The sequence below is a fragment of the Sinocyclocheilus grahami genome, unplaced genomic scaffold (assembly GCF_001515645.1).
Source record: "Sinocyclocheilus grahami isolate Dianchi unplaced genomic scaffold, SAMN03320097.WGS_v1.1 scaffold1055.1, whole genome shotgun sequence".
Lineage (NCBI taxonomy): Eukaryota > Metazoa > Chordata > Actinopteri > Cypriniformes > Cyprinidae > Sinocyclocheilus > Sinocyclocheilus grahami.
The window spans coordinates 40,911-49,329 of NW_015506234.1; positions in this window are offsets into that span (position 1 = coordinate 40,911).

The following is an 8,419-nucleotide window of genomic DNA, read 5'->3' on the forward strand; positions in this document are numbered from 1 at the left end:
CATACTCAAAAATTCTCTATATCATGCATAATGTACAGTGTTTAATTATCACACATGTGCTAAAGTCCTGGGAAAAGCATTTTCACCAGTTTCACAAATGTTGAAAAGAAGTTGCAAAAATAATGACACTTTTTAAACAGGTTTCCTGAACACTTTCTCTATCATTGGCTGGACAAACAGATAGTCCTGCTTCAAACTCACGCCATTGGTTGAGCTGTTGTCAGGCAGATTGTGATGGTCAAACAAAAGAGTCATATTATTTACACTTTTCAGTGGAAACTACACAGTTATAGCTGTTTTTGGCAGAATAGTATTTTACCATTTAAAAATGACTTTTAATTAACAAACATTTTGACACACAAGTGCACACAAACATACTCAAAAAGTTTCCCTGCCATGCACAATGTACAGGTTTTGACTACAATCACATGTCTTAAAGCCCTGGGAGAAGCATTTATCACCATAGTGTGACTTCTGACTAAATGAAATCTTCAGACTGGTGATACATGACTAAATGAAAGCTGTCTTATGTAGCCACAGAACTGCTCAGTTTCTCACAACCAAGCTTATTATAGAAGGCAGAGGTACAGTTGTAGATTTGCAATGCGTACGTTTGCGATATCTGTAAGGAATTTCAGAAAGTCTGTTCTTTGTCGTGAGGTGGGGGAAGTCAATTTACAGGGCTCGTGACTGCGTTTACTATCACGTGAGGGTCATGTGGTCATCTCTTTGACCATTTAATCTTGATTACTTGCTCCAAAATTGACAATCTCCTTCCTGAGTTGTTATGATCAGTGTGTTCCTTTTGTTTTAATGTTGAAAACTGTTCTGTGAAAGAGTTTGTTAGCCTTGCTTCAGACTGGCTAGTGCTCGGGTCTGATTTATGACATCCTGTTGTCTTGGGCCTCTTGTGGAATGTTTTGACTCCTCGTGCCTCAACCATGTTTTGACCAAATCTGAGATTGTCTGATTCGGTCTGAGATCCTACAAAGCAATTAACTTTACGTCAAAATGACGTCAAAGAAATAGAACCTATAAATTGACCACAGGCAGCGCTGGATAATGCATTCTTACATATAGCGCTGAGAGAAGCTTTCCTCATTCATTTTTAATGATGAGCAATAAGAACTGGTTGTTCCTGATTCCAGTTCAATATACAAAACACATAGTGTCTTCACCCTACTGATAATGGCCAGTTCAACAACATTCATTAAAACACTTCTCTGCTTGCCCGTTTCCAGGGAAAACTCCTGGACAAGGGCACGAGGATGATAAAAAGGGGAGCACTTCATAATTTCAGCCAGACATTTTTCTTCCCCCCCCCGATGCACTCAGAAGACACAATGGGGCATTTATCATGGCGCACACAGTGCTAATTTCCCTGTAGGCAATATGCTCTATTTCAACCTTGCTGCTGTCTTCACAACAGCCACCGCTGGTTTCTTCTTCCCTCCTATCTCTCTCTCTCATGCTAAAATGCTGATTTGGGTAAGAGCGCAATTACCCTCCCCCGTCTATGAGATTAATTAAACCCAGGGTCCTATGAATGCCCAGATGGTTCTTCTATACTTCCAATGAGCTTAATCTCCATGCGGTCTCTAATCTACTTCTCGTTTAAGGAATTGCCTCAAAAACGCCTTGATCGGACTTCAATTTCAAAACGCCTTTTTAGTTTTATCAGTATGAGAGCAGAACTGATACGGCCTCTGAGAGTGTTTCCATATATGTGAGCCTCGTAGCACAGCTACACTTCATGGCGATACTCCAAGCTAGATGTGTTTGCTTCATGTTGTGCTTTGTTACCTACTTGTCTGTCATTCCAGATTTGGCGATCGCAGATGCATAGCGCTTCTGACACACACGCCTGCAGGTCTCTTCTGCTGGTGGTGTTTTAGGTTTAGCGCTAACTATTAATATACAGCGTCTTGGTGCACCCTTGTGCTGTTACATGTCTAAATCATATTAATGCCAATTAGTCATGTTACCTAATGAGTCTTCTTTATTGTGGGGCTGTACATGAGACATTTGAAGCTAATCAGTGTATATTTTCTAATTATCCGTGCATGCAAATGACTTAAGTGATCATGTTTGCCACAATGCAAGTATAGCTTTGGTCCTCTGAGATTATTACACTGGTAATTGCAGGAAAGCAGACATTTTTTCCAGTTTCCCAATAGCCTCGGGACTCAGGCAGTGCCTTGGAATTTCATTTTGAGGGTTTGGAAATGCTCAGCGTTGGCGTTGGCGCAAATGTGCAATTCTGCATCCAACGATTTCAGATGTTTTCATCATAGATGATTGCACAACTGTGTTGTTTATGAGCTCAGATCATTTATGTTTGTAAATAGAAGCTGTTTTGGTGTGAGTGTGATATTTTTACTTATTATGGTGGTCTTAAAGGTGAAGTATGTATTAGCGGCACTGAATAGAATTGCAAAAATAATGATTTGGTTTGAAAACAGGTTTCCCAAACACTTCCTATCGGTTGGATGGATAGTCCCACCCCAAACTCGTGATTGGATGAGCCAGTGTTGCTATGCTGGCCCACTCAAAAATAAGAGTAATACTCAGAGAGCCAAAGTCTAACAAATGATAAATAATGAAATGATTGAAATAATTCCACATTGCTTATTTTCTTTGGAGAAAATAATTCAGTTTAGGGTTGGTCAAAATATATATTTTTTGAAAAATAAGTATTTTATGCCCACCAAGGCTGCATTTATTTAATTGAAAATACAGTTAAATCAGTAATATTGTGAAATATTATTACAATTTAAAATAACTGTATTCTATTTGAATATATTTTAAAATGTAATTTATTCCTGTGATAGCAAAGCGACATTTTCAGCAGTCATTACTCCAGTCGTCAGTGTCACATGTTCCTTCAGAAATCATTCTTATATGCTGATTTGATTATTATCAATGTTGAAAACAGTCGTGCTGCTTAATATTTTTTTGTGAAAATTAAGTAATGTCTTTACTGTCACTTTTCAATTTAATGTACCTTTGCTGAATAAAAGTATTACTTAAAAATCTTAAATCATAATTAGACCCCAAACTTTTTAATGGTAGTGTATATTTAAATACTTTTACTATACTATTTTATTATTACTCATATATAACTCTTATTATAACTAATTTTGTTATTAACTCATTGGAATATAACACAGAACATGGACAGCTCTCTCTCTCTCTCTCTCTCTCTCTCTCTCTCTCTCTCCAAACCTTTTGTGACATTGTCTAGATGAAAAGTGAGGTGATATGAGATTTTGAGAGTAAAAAAAATCACCTGAGATTTATTGCACATCATCTGAGCTGATCCACCACAGGCATCCCATCCGTCACGCGTAGATGTAATGACTGAACCTTAATGCACGCATACATACTCAATCGATCAGAGCTGCAGTGAAGTTGCATGTGTTAAATTGCCCTCAATCGACCGCTCTGTCCAGCAGCCTGTGAAGGCTGGAGAAATGGCATTGGACTTGCCTTTGCTTTCCACATGGACGAGCATGTCCAGCCCCAGGGGCAGCAAGAGAGGTCACATTCTGACACTAGTCCGCCCACGCGCTCAAATGACCCCCGGCGATCCCAGGCCTCCGGGTCCGTATGCCGGCCCTCTCCGAAGTCACCCAGAGGGAGGGCCAGTGACAAGAGGGGAGTTTTTAATTAGATAGCTGAGTGAGCAAAGAGGCCCCTCTGAGTGGCTCCATAAAACACTTTGTACTTATCAGACATAGCCAAACAAAAGCCGATGTATGCTTCTAGATGGACCGTGGATGATAAAAGCGAAAAGTGGTGCATGATTAGTAAATATAAAAAATGTAATGGAGAGTTAAGATGCCTGCCGAGGAGACGGAGGAAATAATGCTGCAAAGGGCCCAACAAAAAGTAATCCGGCTTTCACATTACAGTCAGGAGCGGCTCCCACACAATACCCATCAGGGAGTCCCTGGTGATTGTTCATTAGCAAACTCAGTAGGAGTCCACATTCGCAAAAAAGCACCTCACGATCTCTGTAGACGCCCATTCATTTACCAGTGAAAAGCAAAACGGGCTATTTTATATTCATGAAATATTGGAACATAAAAAGAAAGAATAAGAGAAAAAAATACCCCTCAGAAATTTCGCTGACATATCCATGCTGTTGCAAACGAAGCTCAATTTTGAAAACAGAAGTGACCTTTTTATTTTCTTTCAGCGTAATTAGCATATTTAATTTGAAATTAATTGAGGATGATTTTGCCAGAACAGTTAGAAGCGTATCGTGCTTTTGTGTTATCTGTGTAGCTCTTGTATCTTTGTGTGCTGTCGACTTGTACATCACGCCTGAACAGCGAAGAGCCCAGAGCCATTAATGTTAATGTGTGTGTGCATCTTCCCTTAGTCCCACTGAGACTCTATATATAGAGCTGTAATGATAGCCAGCTTCAGGAGATAAGAACAGAGAATTAATAAGGTACGTTAGAGGATCCTCGCATCGCCTCGAGACAGTGGCGGATCTGCTGTGGAGCATCCACAGAGCCGCAGACGTGTCGAGCTTTTGTTAACGGCGCGTTGTAGAAAGCGTTAACTATGTGTTCCTCGCTGTGCAAAAAAAAGTAGTGTGAGAAAGAAAGAAAATAAATATGACACACGCTCTTACAAATAAAGGGTCGAAAAAGGGTTTTACTGCCTGATGCTTTTAGAGTCTTTTTAGAAACCCTTTGAGATGCCTTTGAGATGAGCATTTCCTGTAATTCAGACAAATTTTGTCCCTTTTATATGTCCTGTAGCTGTTGGACAAGCATTTTTTACATGTCCATCATGCATATTTGGTCTGTTTTAGGCCTCAAAGTTCTCAGACTTTCGGGTACATTCGAATTACTGTACTTTCAGTGTACACTACCGCTCAAAATTTGGGGATAGGAAAGATAAAAAAAAAAGTTTCTTATGCTCACCAAGCCTGCATTTATTTGATAGGAAATACAGTGAAAATAGTAATATTATTACATTTTAAAATGTTTTAATCTATTTTAAAATTTAATTTATTTCTGCGATAGCAAAGCTAATTTTTCATCATCATTGCTCCAGTCTTCAGTGTCACATGATCTTTCAGAAATCATTCTAATATGCTGATTTTCTTTGTATTATCAATGTTGTTGTACTGCTCTCTCTCTCTCGCTCTCTCTCTCTCTCTATATATATATACAATATATATATATAATAATAATTTTTTTTTTTTTTTACAATACTTCTTGACCTATCATGAAGTACCTTCTGTATGTATGCAGTGCAGTATGAATGCATTCCCATGCCTACTGAATGACTGTGTATATTTGGATGAAGAGATGAACTAAATGCCACAAAACTTTTTCATTATTTTTTAGAGTTCTATACTCGATACTCGTTATCAGAAAAACATCCATGGTGTTTCAAAGAACCCAAGAGTTTTAATGGATGATACTTACTTAGATACCAACACCAATACAATAATGTAGAACAAGAACTTTTTCTTTAAACTGTCTGTAATGAACCATATAAGCAACCCAAGAACCCATGGGAATCAAAAAATGGTTCTTAGTATTATGAAATTATTAATGAACCTTTGGTCACACTTTATATTAAGGTCCAATTCTCGCCATTAACAAACACTTAACTACGGCTTTTGCCTCAATAAACTACTAATTTGCTTCTTATTAATAGTTAGTATGTAGTTGTTAAATTGAAGTATTGGGTAGGATTAGGGATGTAGAATATGGTCATGCAGAATATGTGCTTTATAAGCCAATATGTTAATAATAGGCATGCTAGAGGGCAACTAGTTAATAGTGAGAATTGGTCCCTATACTAAAGTGTTACCGACCCTTTATTTTTTAAGTGTGTTTCTTCTCTTTACCCATTCACTTCCATAGAATTAGATAAAGCAGTTTTGCCAAAATGCAAACATGTCTGGTCATTGGAGTGTGTTTCTGAAGTTAAGTGTGTTTGCATGTAGTGGCGAAATTTTTTGCGCTGTTTACAGTCAGCGTTGGATAAAATCTCCACAAAGGCTCAATCTTCAGATTCACTGTTGCAGCAGAACTGCAGCCTTATGCTTGGGTAAAACTGGGACGTGGGCCACTAGTTAGACATATGTAGCCAAACTTAATGCTAGCTGCTTTGGTGTACATCGCTCCATACGAGTACAGAACAACTTTCATGTGTGGAGCACACACAGGGTTATGACACTGCTGCTGGCCTGGGGCAAGGTCTCTGTCTGGAGAACATGTCGGCAATCTACTAAACTCATAGTGTATTTATCATCTCAATTCTTTGAGCGATTAAGCATCTAACAACCAGTTATGAACTCTCATTCTGACGGCACCCATTCACTGCAGAGGATCCATCGGTTAGCAAGTGATGTAATGCTAAATTTCTCCAAATTTGTGCATATTACGAAACAAACTCATCTTGGATGAGTACATTTTCAGCTAATTTTCATTCCTACAACTATTCCTTAAATTAAATACAAAGTGGTAAGCTGCACCCTGGTGATGTTTCTCTCAAGGGCTTTGTTTTTATTGTCCCTGACTGTTTAAGAAGCACAGAAGACCAGGTCAAGAGGTTAAGAAGTGCAAGAATTTGACCAGATATTTCCAGCTAAAATGTGCACCAGTAGCAAAAACCAGGAAGATAAGTCTGATTAATGGCACCTCAGACTGTGGTTCAATGCTTTCTTTTTTCGCAAGGCCCCAAACTAGTTTGCCCTCTCCGGAGGTCACAATCTCTTTTATATTCTCTTTAGTCACAGATCATGTGACAACGTCCCCCTGGGGCTGGACAGAAAAAGTAGCGCAGATTGTCCCAGCATCTGTTTACTGCTTTTACATCAAATGATTCCACAGAGTATCGTCAAATTCACTTAATGATCAGCTGATCAATACTAGTTGTTTGTTGCATTTACAGCAGGGAGATCTTGAATATCCCATTTCAGATACAATCCAGCGCTTTGTACCGTGATCGATCTACAAATCCTATCGATTTCAAATCAAGAAATAAGCAACGGCTGTTTTGAGGCATGAAGGATAAGTGTACTGTTGTGCTGTTTGGTTACAGAGGGAATGGAATGATGCAGTTGCGTCTGAGAGTTGCTCTTGACTCTACAGCTGCTCAGGCTGAGAGGTCTCACCTGTTTCCAGCCTGTAGACCATCTGTTTGGAGTTATATTGAACAATACAAGCCCGTGAGAGCGGAAAGTGAGGGTTTTAGTGAAGCTGATGCTGGCAGCCGCAAACTGATTCGAGCAGCTCTTGACTGGAGTGATTGAGGGCTGTGGGTCTCATTTCTACTGCTGTTTAATGTACAGCAGCTTTATTTATACATGTTTGGATCATAAATCTTGTGTTGGTTTTTGTTAGTCTCTTCTTACAACCATGTCAAAGGTCTTTATGCATTGTAGTGTGTATGATACTGTACTTCGTTCAGATCATTCACAAACCTTAATTATTCATTTGTAAATTATATTAGCATTACATCACTTGCTCACCAATGGATCCTCTGCACTGAATGGGTGCCGTCAGAATGAGAGTCCAATCAGCTGATAAAAATATCACAATAATCCACAAGGGCAGTTTAATGTACAACAGCTCTATTTCTACATGTTTGGATCATAAATCTTGTGTTGGTTTTTGTTAGGCTCTTCTTACAACCATGTCAAAGGTCACAACACATTATGCATTAAAGTGTGTATGATATACTGTACTTTGCTTTTTATTTTTTTAGATCATTTAAAATTATTCTCATTAATCTTAAAGGTGCAAAAATTATACACTGTAAATTTAATTATTAATATTTAACAAATAAATGGTTAATATTTGTATTTAATAATAATAAATAATATTATTAAAAATGATCAGAACATGTTAGCATAAATGAGAGAAAAAAAAATCAGCCTCACTTAAGAATAACACTTAAAAATAATATACACTACACTTTAAGTTATTTTATGTAATTTTTTTTCTATAAATTAATACTTTTATACAGCAATGATGCATGAAATTGACAAATAGTGACAATAAAAATAGTTTAAGAAAAAAATATGTTCTTTCAAACATTCTATTCATCAAAGAATCCTGAACTGTTTTCAACAATTATAAAAATGTTTCTTGAGCTCTATATTAGCATATTCTAACGATTTCTAAAGGATCATGTGACACTGAAGACTGGAGTAACCAAAAATTAAGCCTTGCGATCACAGTAATAAATTACATTTTAGGTTATATTAAAGGGGTCATATGATGCGATTTAAATTTTTCCTTTCTCTTTGGAGTGTTACAAGCTCTTGTTTCATAAAGAAGATCTGTAAAGTTGCAAAGACTAAAGTCTCAAATCCAAAGAGATATTCTTTATAAAAGTTAAGAGTCAACCACGCCTACCTAAAATGGCTCATTTTAACACA